The sequence below is a fragment of the Chiloscyllium plagiosum genome, unplaced genomic scaffold (genome assembly GCF_037043375.1).
Source record: "Chiloscyllium plagiosum isolate Xiang-an unplaced genomic scaffold, Cpla_swu_hap1 HiC_scaffold_12, whole genome shotgun sequence".
NCBI classification, from domain to species: domain Eukaryota; kingdom Metazoa; phylum Chordata; class Chondrichthyes; order Orectolobiformes; family Hemiscylliidae; genus Chiloscyllium; species Chiloscyllium plagiosum.
The window spans coordinates 56,579,552-56,593,592 of record NW_028270150.1 but is presented as its reverse complement, the minus strand read 5'-3'; the positions used below and the strand labels follow the sequence as shown (position 1 = coordinate 56,593,592).

Here is a 14,041-nt window from a genome sequence, read left to right as displayed (position 1 = left end):
GGTAAATTACATACTTGAGTTTTTGACATCAGTACATCAGACCTGACACAAAACTCAAAGTTTATTGAGCAAGCATGCTTCCTTACAGTCTAAAGCTTGAACAAATTATCGATTTTCAACTTTGGAACTCTCTGGTTGACAAAGTGGTGAAAGTAGAGTGTTTATATATTTGAATGGCAGAGGTAAATACATCCTTGTTAGGCTCCTTCTGCTATTTTATACATTTGTACAGCATATTAAGGTCCAAGAACATCATCAACATGGCCCTAGAATAATCCCAAATCAAACAAGATGAGTGTTCTCCCACAGACATGGCAAGTTTCAAGGTCATGATAATCTCACATTAGCTGAGATGGACAGAAGATGGAACTGCAATGCCATTAAGTGGCTCTAGCCAGAGTCACATCAGGAAGCTCAGTGGCATAGGGACTCTCAAACTCTGCATGAAGGCCTGATCTGGTAACCAGGGCAGATGGGAAACAAATGTCCAACCTGGACGAAAATGTTATTCTATCATCACAAATGGTATCAAGATCGTCCCAATCAGTATTCAGCCTCTACCACTGTAGGCCAACAACCAAAAGCCTTGGGCAGCAAGTTTCAGACTGATTCAAAGGCAACAATGCAAATGACAGCGTCATTAGAATAAATACGGAAATAGGTACGGTACTTCCAATGACTAAATTGTGGAGGTGAAAGAGAATATTTGCTTTACAAGCTTGTACGGGTTGCATGTTCATGTCAATCACACCAAATTCAGTTCAATATTTCATCAAATCGACGAAACAATCCTGTCTTCACCAACAAACCGTGTGACGAAAGTTTATAACATTTCACCCAATGCCAGTAGGATTGCTCATTTCCAGCAAGTCCGAGCTTCTCCGCGGTTCTGAGAACCCGCCCCTTTTAAGGCAGAGAATATCAGTAGTTGCTAGGTTAGTGTACAGACCAGTGTGGAGGGAGGAACACGGAAGAGGGATAAAAGCAATCGGCAGCTCTTTCCATTGAACCCCCAAGATCTCCGTCCCTGCTATTAGCGTTCAGAGCTGCAAAGCAGCCAGTAACATTAGAAGGCTGGATTCAGTCGCAGTGCCTCTCCACATACACTGCGCGATAAGGTAAGAAACCCATTGATATGGACATGGATTGGTACAGCAACACGGTAGTATCAGCGGTTCTTGCACAACACGTAGTGAATCGTACCGAGTTCATTCAGGGTGTGGAAGTTAAGTGTGAGAGAAAGCAGTGCAGCACGATTATCTATTTTTTTTTAGCCATTACAGACGGTATTAACAGGAGTGGGAAACCGTGAATATGGAGCTAAAGGCTGAGAAATTCGGAACGGGTGCATTTTGGAACATAGTAAAATTGAGATTTGTTATATGTTTTGGCGGTGAACATTTTGTTTTATTCTGGAAGTGTAGCGTGTGATCAGAGCTGATGTGAAGACAACCTGAGTTTGCAATAGGATGTTGTCTGTATTTTCGTATACAGTGCAGCAACGTTTCCTGGACACCCATCTGGGCCGGGAGGGTGGGGGAAGGAAAAAGGCAGAGAAGATGTAGCATCCTATGACAGTTGGACATTGTCTGTTTCAGTAAGCCCGTGAAGCGCTCCCGTCTGTTTGTACGTGGTTATGTGTTTCCTTAGTTGCCTCATGCCATTCAATACTGCAAAATAAAGCAAGGACAAAATTCCGAAGTCGCTGAAGGAGCTGAGGCAGTTCCCCTCCTGTCTGAGTGAGGACGGTGTGGTGGAGTATTACGGCTGGCCAGTGAACGCCGCTCCCATTGCTGCTTCTCACTGAGTTCTCTCACTGGAGTTTTCCCTTCCGCTGTTTCGGAGTCTCTCGATCTGCCTGCACAAACGCCAATGATTAATCGGCAACAAATTTACTACAATTAATCTGTTTCCCTGTTATTTTCATTAAGACTTGCCTGCAGTGAAAGGAGATTTCATGCTGCGTGGTTAAACTAACAGGTGTAAGGAGCAAGTTGGAAATACATAGAAAGCACCCTGACTCCTGTAAAAACAATGAAGCAGATTGATGTTTTTGGTGCAGTCCCCAAGTTAGAATATCCCAGTGGTCTTTCCTCCACAATGTGCAACTTTCCCTCATTTACCATAACAAATGTATTCAGGAAAACATTTGTGTCCTTGGATTTTTTTTTAGATTGAAAATCTATTGGCTGTCTTGACCTTAACTGGTCCAAACATTCTCCTTCTACTCCTGATCACCAATTGCCCATCCAAGCCCCACTTCTCCCTCTCCCACTCATTGCCTCTCCCTTGCTACCTCCCATTTGCTGCTTCCAGCTTCTTACCTTCTTCCAGGCCCTTTGCTGCCTCCCACTCTGCTGCCTTTCCCATGTTAGCAGGGAAGGCGAGAAAGATGGAACCAACAAACTGGACGGGCTGGCAAAGGAGATATCCGGAGGGAAAGCGATTTGGAATCAGGGTGCTGATTGGCAAACAGAGAGCAAGAAGTGGTGAAAAGACCAGAAGGAAGGATTTGAAAGGGGCAGTGAGTTGGGTGGGGTTGAGGAGATTGCAATAGGAGCAATAAGTAGCAACTAGCAAATGGGAGGGAGTGAGAGGAGAGTCAGGATGGATTGTAGTGTTTGGGATGGGGCTGTGATTGGGAGATTGGCAATCAGGAAAGAGTGGGGAGGTTCAGGATGAGCTGTGAGCAGAACTGGGAATGGTCTGGAGATGAGCAGGAGGGATGAGAAGGCTGGAAATTGAGAGGAAAAGGAGGTCAGGGAGGTAAAGGGATCAGGAGATATGGTGAGTGGCAGAGAGAGAGGCGTTTCACATTGTCGTTTTGGGAAGCTGCAAGGGGGTCAGGCAAGACAGCTGGAACAGTGTTTGAAGAAACAGATTTAACATGCACAGTTGCAATGCAATAATCGGTGTATGCTCAGTAATTTTGCTAAACTAAAATGATGTCACAGCCAACAATATTATTCAAGCGAATTTCCTAATTTACAAAATGTATTATTGGAACTTGCTTTAAAAATGATATTTGTATTTTCATGATTTTTATTACATACTTGCAGCACTTGCAATTTTTCTAAAATCGTATACCCTGCATAATCAACGCACTAAACACTTACATAGTGCCTTACACAACCACCAAGCATCCTAAATCACTTTGAACAATCTAATACCTTTGAAGTGTAGTCACTGTTGTACTGTAGGGAACATGGCACACAGATTGATCCCATGCATAATTAAGTTGTAATGTGTCTTTATGATGTTGATTGAGGTCTAAGTAGTGGTTAGGGCACCAGAAATAACTGCTCTGTTCTTGATAATATCACCATGACATCTTTCATATCTACCCAATCAAGCAAAAGGCACCCTAATTTAATATCTCATCACAAATGTGGCACCTCTGACAGTGCAGTTCTTCCTCAGTACAGCATTGGAGTCTCATCTTTGTTTTTTGTGCTCAATCCCTGGAATAGGACTTAAACTCAGCCATCACTGAGACATCAATAAAATAGTAATAGTGTCCTTCATAAAGATAATCTTGTTACATATAACATAACAAATGTTATATAGAGTTGGTTTAAAACATGTGCAATGGATTAAGTGACTGTAGAAAGCCATTTAAACAAACATAAATGCCGTAACAATGTACAACAGGATGTGATTGTTGCAGATCCAAATACTTCATGGCACCAACCCTTGTAATTATAATAAAAAAGAAACAATACTTGCCAATGAGCAAATCCATATTTTCCTATCAGGTAGTGGCTATCTCTGCATTTGGCTTTCTGCATATAAAGGCGAGAGTTTTAAGTTCTTGAGAGAATTTTATATATAGTACAAATAGAGCATGAAGCTTTGTAAATGTTCCCTATGGATTCCCCAGATTGATAGAGAACATTATGGCCCAGCTGCAGCAATTCTTGTTTTCCTGAACCAAGCAGCTTAATTTTCAGTGCTAGTTCATTTTATATCATTAAATCACCTAAGATCTCATGCAAAAAATAAATTTCAGACTGCTCCCATTAGGGAGCCACACATGTGGATAGGTAGATTGAAGAACCATTGTTTTAATGGTGTCAGGCTATTTCTCAGGGCAATTACCATGAATGTACTTTCCTTACTGGGAATGAAGGGTTTCTGAATAGATCCTACAGTTGCTGTGGTTCTGTTCGCCGAGCTGGAAGTTTTTGTTGCAAACGTTTCGTCCCCTGGCTAGGCGACACCATTAGTGCTTGGGAGCCTCCTGCGAAGCGCTTCTTTGATGTTTCCTCCGGTGTTTATAGTGGTCTGTCCCTGCCGCTTCCGGTTGTCAGTTTCAGCTGTCCGCTGTAGTGGTTGGTATATTGGGTCCAGGTCGATGTGTTTGTTGATGGAGTTTGTGGATGAATGCCATGCCTCTAGGAATTCCCTGGCTGTTCTCTGTCTGGCTTGCCCTATGAAAATCAACTAGCCACAAAACGACACGACCAGCTATCCTTAGTAGCCACACACGCAGACAACAAGCAACATGAATTTGACTGGGACAACACTACTATCATAGGGCAAGCCAGACAGAGAACAGCTAGGGAATTCCTAGAGGCATGGCATTCATCCACAAACTCCATCAATAAACACACCGACCTGGACCCAATATACCAACCACTACAGTGGACAGCTGAAACTGACAACCGGAAGCGGCAGGGACAGACCACTATAAACACCGGAGGAAACATCAAAGAAGCGCTTCGCAGGAGGCTCCCAAGCACTGATAATGTCGCCTAGCCAGGGGACGAAATGTTTGCAACAAAAACTTCCAGCTCGGCGAACAGAACCACAGCAACGAGCACCCGAGCTACAATCTTCGCACAAACTTAGACCCTACAGTCTATACACTCATGCTATTTTTTAATGAGAAAAACATGTTTTAAAACAGGAGGAAACTGAGAAGAGAAAACAAGGATGAATAAATTTAACATTTGAGCAAGACCATTCAGGAATCTTAGGACCCCCTACAGCATGGAAACAGGTCATTTAGCCCATCAAGTCCACACTGACTATCTGACGAGCTTTCCACCCAGACAGACTCTCTCATCGTATCACTGTAATGCTGCATTTCTCATGGCTAATCTACACCCTTGGACATGATGGGCAATTTAGCAAAGCCAACCCACCTAACCTGCATGTCTTTGGACTATGGGGGAAACCTAAAGCACCTAGAGGAAACCCATGCAGACACGGGGAGAATGTGCAAACTCTATAGTCACCCGAGGGTGTGAGAGAGCAGTGTTAAACACTGAGCCACTGGTTAGTTCAAGAGTTAAATCAGAAAGCATTTTTTAATGAGAAATAGCTCCTGGTGGTGGAAACTTGGATCTTTACCCCAAACAGTTTGTGGATTTAAATCCACTAACATTTTCAAGTTTGAAAGTGTTAACATTTTGATGGATCCAGATATCAAAAGCTAGGGATTAGATCGAATGGCAGAACAGACTCAAAGAAGTAATGGTTTACTCCTGTTCCTAGGAGAAAGACAGCATTTAAATAAAAATAGATAGGTTAGCATTAACTGAGAGGCCCTGTGCCAAAAGTGAGCCTTGGGGCTTTGCCTCAGTGATGTTGTGATCATGTTCTGATGGAGGTCAGAGGCTGTGTTTCTCCAGCTATGGATGCTTCCTCTATTGAGTGCTTGTAGCATGTTATATTTTAGTTTCCAGTTTCCACAGTATTTTGCTTTTGTACGTTGTGATCATATCAACTTTACTTGTGTAAATGTAAATCTGCTGCTCGGAATCTCAATCTCTATACCTCCAATCAATTTTATTTAACTGTGTAGTTTAATCTTGACATATTCAATTTAAGAATACAATCTACTTCCAAGCTGGATGCTTTTATCTTGACATTCAGTTTTAAGAATGTAACTATTATAAAACTAAACAAAATGTTCAGTTTATATCTGGTGTGGGATTAATCCACCTACTTATTAACTAAACTGTTGCTTCAGTAAGGAGGCACGAATCTCCATGTTTACTGACATTAATGAGACACAAACCCCAGTGTTTACTGACAATCAAAATATGACAAAAATCAATTTTTCTCAACATTTTTAACTTGACGGAATATGTTCTACATTAAAAGGTCGAGTTCTCTCTTGTCTTCTTTGGAAGTAGAGGTTCCTGTTTAATAGCAGTCTCATGGATTATCACATTTTGAATCAATCAATACTGCAGGAAAACAGAACCAGTTAAGAATGTTGAATTCAATATAATTCTCTGGTAAACAGAAGCAACTAACTCACAATTTTTTTGATGCATTTCACCTCCTTGGAATACATCGCAAAGTACTTAATAGTCAACATGATTTTAAAGCATAACACTGTTGTAATACAGATGAATATGGCAACTAACTTGCATACATTAATGTTCCAGAAATGACCAAAAAAACTACTAGAAGGTATTAATTGAGGGACACTAGAAGAGTTGTCCTGCTCTGTACATGTGTTTGTTTCATTGTTAGCTGACTGACACAAAGATATGTATTTCAGTGAATGTGCTGCTTTTTTCATTGGTCCAAAATTTACTGCTGAAAATAACAGTGAGGCTAATGGCACTCAGTGTTGCTATGTGCAAATGGTGCAGCATTTTCAGAGGAGGATGTCTGGTTATTAGCATGGAAATTCATAAATTGTAATCCAGTATATATTGCTCTACTATCAGATTCATAAATGGCATCTAGCTCACCAGAGAACACTGTGAAGTTGCTGTACTTGTGTAATGACAACAAATTAAATTTTCTATAAAGTACCTTTTTAAATGAAGGGATAAGAATTAGTTACTACTATGTGTCCATTTACTTGAAACTGAAAATTAACTACATACGTATGAAATTTCATAATTTCTGATCAATTTTGTACTTGAGGTTTTGTTTAAATACTTTTTACATCTTGTCATGCACACTCTCAATTTAATTGTTGTATATTGCAAGAGCTGAGCATTTTGTGATACTGCCCTTCCAGCTGTGCTCAGTTGAAGAGGTGTAAATGAAGTTATTTAATAATGGCTGCCTTCAGATGGTGAATCATTTCTTCGTACAGTACACAAGACCAATCTTTCTTTACCATATTTCTCTTTCTGTTCCTGATTTTGCATTGACTTCATCAACTCCAGTTTATATTTCCTCACGGTCCTTGTTGTTATTTCACAATCTTTCAACCAGATTGGTTCAGGCAATAAAGCTACTTGCTCACTTAGAACCTAGGCTTTATGCTTCATTAAATATTGAATATGATCAGTCTACACCATGATGGCATTATAACCAAGCCTTAGCTCATTTGATACAATGATTTTGGAACCCTCATTTAAAAGGGTTAAACTTCTTTGGTGTAAGCATTTACAGTAGTGGACTAAAGAACAAATATAAATTTGAATGCACTAAATACCTGGATTTTTTTCATTGGATTTATATTGGCTTGCATTATAACTGTCAAAGTTGAGGTTGGTGAACTAATTGATTGGGGTGCATACATAATCTCCACAGTCAAAAGCGTGGATACAATTCCTCAGTGATCAATTTAGCATCGTTACTACTTTTGTTGTATATATTATAAATTGACTAACAGCATTTGAATGTGCAGTTATTACTTCGAAAAAACCATCACAACCAATAGAGTAGAATTGCCATACAAGATAGTTGCTGGTTCTATTGAAGATTGTAATACATGAAGTACTAATTACTTGTCACAGTCAAATATTTTAGTTGCTAATATCGTCCTTCTTTGATTATGATACTGTTTACAATTTACTGTTTACAGTTTGTTTTCTGTTATATAATTAAGGAATCTTGCTAAGTAAGTAAGCTATGAATCTAAAGGATAGTAAATTGGCACTTGTGGCATTTCACTTATACCTCACTTCTAAATCATGTGGGTGAAGCTAATTTACAACCTATGATTTTAACTGTCACCAGTGGTTCAAGGGTACTGTTAGATAATGGGTGAAATTTAAAGTGAGTGATGGGACTAACATCTACCATCCTAACCTGTTGCATACCCACTGACCCTATCCCTGAGAGTTGACATTTTGAGCATATCTCCTTCAGAAAACCCATACCTGAGAGGTGCCAGCCAGAGGCCAGCAGCTTCCCATTACCATAATATCCATTGGGAAGGGGGTCATATAGGGCCATAAGCAAACCCAGCAGGATTTGTTTGTCAGTATCATCACATGGTTAGTCCCAGGCCTATCATCAGTTTCAAGATGAAGTCCTTAAGTGGCCTCAGAATCCACTTCAGGGAAGGACATTCCATTCCATGATGTAAGTCAGCTGCCTCCTTCAATTCATCTGTCCTACCATGTCTTAATATTAATCTCCCTTTCTGAGTAGGACACTTCTAAAAAAGAGCAAGCACCTGCTTTGATCATGCAGATCAGGTCCATTGGTATCTTTAGGAGCTGATCTCTCAACCTGAGGTCTGAGCCATGGCAGGGTGCAGTGATCTGTGGATACCCAATTCATGACAACCAGTAAAAACTGGCTAGGGTGCTATATCCTGGAACAAAGGAGATGCGTTGCTTTTGAACAACTTGGGCTTGGAGGGATAGGCATTGCCTTGGAAGGACAAGTATGCTTCTCTGGTCCTCACAAAGAAGCTTTGGGCCTTGATTTCCATGCGCTATCTCCCGACCCCAGACATATTTGTTTCAATGTATTTCATTGTGTTGTATACTGTTTGGACTGTAATTCCATACTCACATTCTAAAAGGTCTCTTTTATCTGGTTTTAGAACATCCAGTTGGAGAATACTGTTGGATCTGTTTGGTTTTAATTAAAATAAATTATGATTGCAAACTTGATCAAAATATATTTTGATGTTGCTAAGAATGCATACCATTTGATTTTAAATAGCTTTGCACAGCTAATGGTGAAGCTAAATGTTGACGACTTAGACCAATATTTATACTACTACCACTGGGGTAATTGAAAGGGCACATGTTAAAATAATAAAAAAATTCATTTTGCAATCTGTTGCAATTATAAATCAATAGATGGCTCTCTGATGCTTTTGCTGGTGTAAATGTAGTAGGTCTAGAAGAGCAGGGGAGTTTTTCCATGTGTTCTGGCCAATATTAACCACTCAACCAATATTATTAAAACAAATTGTAATGAGATAATGGGCAAACAGTTCAGGTTGCCTTGCTCATACAAATTCGTTGCCTAAATTACAATGGTGGCTTCACTTTAAAGGAATTAGCCTACTATTCATAAAGTACTTCAGGATATGATAAGGTTGTGAAGGGCACTTTATAAATGCAAGTTCTTTCTCTTTTTCCCTAAGTGAACTGGCACAGACTGCTGTTAATTCTTGTACATTTAAGGTCAGTTTCTGGGAAACTGATGAGAAAGGAATTCCAGGAATGCCGTGGGTGTGTCTCATGTTATGAGGTAACCATATGGTAAAGATGCAGATAATTCTGCTCTTTGTCAAAGGTTTGTTACAACGTAAATTAATCCAGAAATAACATTTAGAATATATGTCATATCTAATTTTCACATAAGGTTCCTCTTTTGAAACATAAGAGTAATAATTCTCAGTAAATATTGAATTAAATGCAAATACACAGCAAGTTACTCAGCATCTATAGAGGAACAGACAAACTGACATTTTGGGTAGGATCCTTCTTCAGAACCACTGATAGATAAAGGGGGCATTTTACTGAAACCGAGAATGTGACTACACCTACATAAGTTAATGGCTTCAAAAGGTACACTGACATGTAAAATAAAAATGCTAACCTGTCTTTTCACTTCACAGAAGCTCTTTGACTACATCTTTCACACTTCTTATTTTGCTCAAATTTTAGCACTTCGAGTTTTTGGGCAGAATCTTCCAGGTCAGCCTGAAACAAAAGGAAAGGGAGGTGGGGAAACCTAATTAAGCAGGGGGTCAACGTTCAGATTCCTGATAGACACTTAAAGTTTAGATATAAAATTAGAGGTTCCTTGAAAGTAGAGTCACAGGTAGATAGGATAGTGAAGAAGCATTTGGTATGCTTTCCTTTATTGGTAATAGCATTGACTATAGGAGTTGGGAGGTCATGTTGCAACTGTGCAGGACATTGGTTAGGTCACTTTTGGAATACTGCGTACAATTCTGGTCTCCTTCCTATTGGAAGGATGTTGTGAAAGTTGAAAGAGTTCAGGAAGATTTACAAGGATGTTGCCAGGGTTGGACGATTTGAGGTATAGGGAGAGGCTTAACAGGCTGGGGCTGTTTTCCCTGGAGCGTTGGAGGCTGAGGGGTGACCTTGTAGAGGTTTATCAAATCATGAGGGTCATGGATAGGATAAATAGACAAAGTCTTTTCCTTGGGGTGGGGGAGTCTAGGACTAGAGGGCATAGGTTTAGGGTGAGTGGGGAAAGATATAAAAGGGACCTAAGGAACAGCTTTTTCATGCAGAGGGTGGTACGTGTATGCAATGAACTGCCAGAGGAAGTGGTGGAGGCTGCTACAATTACAACGTTTAAAAGTCATTTGGATGAGTATATGAACAGGAAGGGTTTAGAGGGAAATGGGACTAGATTAGGTTAGGATATGTGGTTGGCATGGACAGATTGGATGGAAGGATCTGTTTCCGTGCTGTATATCTCTGTATGACTCTAAAACATAAAAGTAAAGTCACCATAGTCTTACCAGAGCATAGGGTGGCTCTCTCCTTAGAGAGAGATGACTGGTGGTAGTTTAACCTGAGGGTCACCACACTAACGATAGACCTAATCTTAGAGGGTGCTAGTGGGAAAGAAATAGGGTTACAAGGCAAAAGATTGATTCCCACTATTGCATTAATTATATCTGATATTTAATTTATACGACAGTGCATGGTTTCTTCTACACTGTCTATAAATTCCTCTCGCTATATATTTCCTGCATATTTAGAGCCACCAGTTTGTTTAAAACACAATGTTATTTCCCATGCTCCTCCTTCAATCAAGTAGTGGTATGCTCAAAATCTGATTTATTTTTTCTTTGACAGACACAAGGACACAATTTCAAGAGTATGTATGTTTGGAAAAGGCTTTTCCACCAATATGTTGAAAGGTATGAGTCAGGACTCTGCAGAAAATCTTAGGCATTGTTTCCTTCCAGTATTATTTTCCTAACTGAATAAAAATGGTTTTCATTGTACAATCAAAATGTTTAACCTTACTTATTAAACTCTATGAACTGGGATTTCACTGAAAGACAACCTTGGACACTGTGATAACTCTGATTGCACAGTTAAACTCCTTCATAAGTAAAACTTCTCTTCTGATTTCACTATTTACAAGAATTCTCACTGCTTTCAAAATAAAAGCACTTACTTTTGTAAAGGTAGGAAAGAAGTTGCTCAAACCTCATGTCCTAACTTCATACAAATCAGGAATTGATGGTTTGTATATCAAGAGGATGCCCTGTATTTACTGTACAAAAAAAACTGCAGATACTGTAAATCAAATACACAAACAGAACCTGTTGGATAAACTTAGCAAGTTTGCGCGAATTTGTGGAGAAAAAGTAGAGTTAACATTTTGGGACCAGTGCCCCTTTTTCAGAACTCCTGAAACATTAACTCTGCTTTCTCTCCACAGATGCTGCCAAACATTTTCCAGCTATTTCTGTTTACATTCCCAATATTTCCTGTTTCTACACATTAAAACAAAAGTAGGCATGATGGGGAAGGAGAGATTCCTAAAGGTACAAATAAAGAAACCCCACAAATGGAAGAAAGAGAACGAAAATACAGGTGGGACTGAAAGCATGACAGAAAGCCACCATAGTTGTGAAGGACTTAGCTTTGCTCTCTCATTAGAGAGAGAGAGAAAGAAAGACAACTTGATTAGTTTAACCTAAGGATCTGCACATCTCTGGCAAAGAGAAAGTTATGATACCCACAATTAGTGCAGAATAGAACCTGGGCTGTTGGTTTTCCTCAGCATCACAGACCAGCTGAACAAGCATGACAGAGATGGTGAGGTAAAGGTCAAAGTAGAAAACACTGGATAAATCCAATTAGTGTTTTACTGAAATACTACGTTCAACTGCTATACATGCATACAATCCCTACAGTGTGGAAACAGGCCATTCGGCCCAACAAACAGTATCCCACCCAGACCCATTCCCCTACCCTCTTACTCTACTTTTGCTCCTAACGTACACATCCCTGAACACTATAAGCAATTTAGCATGGCCAATTCACCTAACCTGCACATCTTTGGATTGTACGAGGAAACCAGAACACCTGGATGAAACCCACACAGACAAGGGAAGAATGTACAAACTCCACACAGACAGTTGCCCAAGGCTGGAATCACACCCAGGTTCCTGGTGCTGTGAGGCAACAGTGCTAACCACTGAGCCACCCTGTAAAGCCGGTTCTTTTTATCTTGTTGTATACATGACAGTGATCTGTGTTAAGGACAAAAGGCCAGAACAGATTTTTATGGAATTGCAGAAGAGAAATGAGCACTGGCTGGGAAGATACTGCCAGCATTAATGGATGGGAGAATCTGTATTAATTATTAATGGGAGGCTCAGGATGGGGTAGTAGTGGGGAAAAATCAAGAATGTCTGCTAGAAGCGGGGGGAATGAAGTGGCAAGGTTACTGATTTGAACTGAATTGGAGGATGAGTATATGTAAGAGAGGAGAAAAGAAAAGCAGGGGCTGGTTTCGCTGATTTTCAAGTTACCTGATGCTGCAATTTCAGACAAGCATGGGCCTACTATAGTTATAAATGTGATGGTCCAATGAGACATTAGCATATGTGTGAAAGTTGAGGAGTAGTTACAATTGGAAAGAAAGCAACTACTTCATAAGTGGGCTCAATTGCACAGCATTGACAGCATCCAAGCATTGTAAAATCTCTCTGAGTAGAGACCATGTAACTATAGCAAAGAATCATTCTGAAACAAATTGGTAGCAAAAGGATTTTGCAAAAGCATAGTTATAAACAGGTGAGGAGCAGTAATCCGCACCCCTCTTTTTAATCCGTTCTCGATTTCTCACGACAGACATTTTACTTCCTTTATTAACACATAACTATTGCAGTTGAATTAAAGTTAGATCAAAAATGAAGGACAGCAAATCCCAAGGATTTCTTTGGTGAAAGAGGGTGGAGTTTTATTACCCCTTAAAAACTGACAGAACTAAGAAAATATGGCATCAAACATAAATACAGGTGAAGTTTGCTGAGTTGGGAGGGCTGCCTATTATGCACAGGAAGGCTTTCATGGAATATCATTACTATTGTTCAAATATTAATTTCCCAATCCTGATCCTGTGCTGATGTGACCTGTGACATAACTTCAATTCTGGAGATTTGTTCTGTGGTGATAACCAAACCTACATCACATTAAACTAATAAACATAATTCAATACTGTAATATAATTTATAGACACAACTCCAATTCTTAACCACAAAGGCTTCATTAAATTGTAAACGCCCTATGTTAACAATAGATAATACTTGGACATTGAAAATTTGAAATAATTGTAGTAAGTGATAGAACTGTAAATACAGTATGTATCAACCAAACATCTCTAGAATTACAATTAAATTTAAATTTCTGTCCACACAAGCAGTTACCAGTGGCATAATTATGTACACACACAACAGCACGCATGTACATATACATTTGTGGGGTGAATTTGTAGTTGCAGAGTTAAATTGTACTTTGTTCAAAAACTGCATGAATCCATGTAAGACTCTATTATCTCACCTTTTAGATTAGAATCAGTCTAAACATTACAGCACAGACAGAGAACACAGGGAGCTAACACCTTCAGCATATTGTCTGGCTAATACCAATTGTTACAGTTAACCTAAGAATGTAACATTTTTAAAAAAGTTTTTAAAAGACTTACACATGAAAGAAGTGAAACTATCATGGTATTCGAACAAATGAAAGACTCAGCAAACAATCAAGGTATTTTTCAATGTATAATTTCAGTTACATCACACTGTAAACTTTTGCTATAAATTCTGTGTTTTACAATTGTGTCTTCCACAACCACCTGACAAAGGAGTGTCGCT

The 14,041-nt window shown here is 39.5% G+C and overlaps 1 protein-coding gene across 4 annotated transcripts in view; it reads left to right on the top strand.

Moving 5' to 3' along the window:
* Positions 1-960: 960 nt before the first annotated feature.
* Positions 961-14,041, top strand: part of sytl5 (synaptotagmin-like 5) — a 189,243-nt gene continuing 176,162 nt past the window's right edge. For 3 of the 4 annotated variants that reach the window (XM_043700827.2, XM_043700828.2, XM_043700824.2), the window contains exon 1: positions 961-1,118. The gene's annotated coding sequence lies outside the window, so the exon portion shown is untranslated. Of the gene's footprint in view, positions 1,119-11,003; positions 11,069-14,041 lie in introns of all 4 variants that reach the window. The other variant, XM_087992848.1, reaches the window with a different exon arrangement.